Source organism: Penaeus monodon, chromosome 22, assembly GCF_015228065.2.
Source record: "Penaeus monodon isolate SGIC_2016 chromosome 22, NSTDA_Pmon_1, whole genome shotgun sequence".
Lineage (NCBI taxonomy): Eukaryota > Metazoa > Arthropoda > Malacostraca > Decapoda > Penaeidae > Penaeus > Penaeus monodon.
Window position 1 is genome coordinate 23,428,330 of NC_051407.1, and position 822 is coordinate 23,429,151.

Below are 822 nucleotides of genomic sequence, written 5' to 3' on the forward strand. Positions count from 1 at the left end.
GTGGAAATGGAATGACAGACATATTTCCATGCTCTGTCTGATTTGGTGACAAATCAGTGGAAATCTGCATTGCAAGAAAGGGTCAATGTCGTGAGAAATCTTATAAAGCAAAGTCAGTGACACATATTTACAATGGTTAGGATTAAATCTGATCTCAAGACCTTTACATAATTACATATGTATGAGTTAGCAGTAAGGAGTGAGTCGGGTATACAATACCTACAAAACAGAAAAATGAAAGTAGCTGCTACATTTCTACGCTGAAAAGTTATGAAGATTCTTTATGAGAAAAGTTAATATAGAGGTCAATATATAATAAAAATGAAACTCATAAGTTTGTGTAAGTTGTTACCCAAATCAATTTTAATCAAATGTAAAATCACTACATTTTACCCAGGGTTACATTGGAAAGACTTAGTAAGATTTTGGAAAATTTGTAATAATAAAACTAAATATTTTCAAGAGATTTAGGAAAATCCTTCTTGACTTTAAGAGATAAACATATTTAAAAACTATACAATACAATAACAGCCACCTTAACTATAACATGAGATTCAGTGTTGAGTGTATACAGAGTAGCTGACATAAATATTTCTAATTATCTTACTGGAAATGCTTTTGCAACATACCACCAAAATGAATCATGAATGCAAAAGAACAAAGCTTCTAAACTATGAATACTTATGTCATAAAAACATTTTTTAGAATGACAGAACTAAATGTACAGACACTGTAAGCAACTCCACACAAGATGTATTAAATAGTAAATAATCAAACAAATAATAGGCTGAATATAACTGAGCACATTAACACAAGTATCAC

The 822-nt window shown here is 30.0% G+C and overlaps 1 protein-coding gene across 1 annotated transcript in view; it reads right to left on the reverse strand.

The window, feature by feature from the left end:
- Positions 1-822, reverse strand: part of LOC119587028 (serine/threonine-protein kinase/endoribonuclease IRE1-like) — a 49,447-nt gene that overhangs the window by 45,046 nt on the left and 3,579 nt on the right.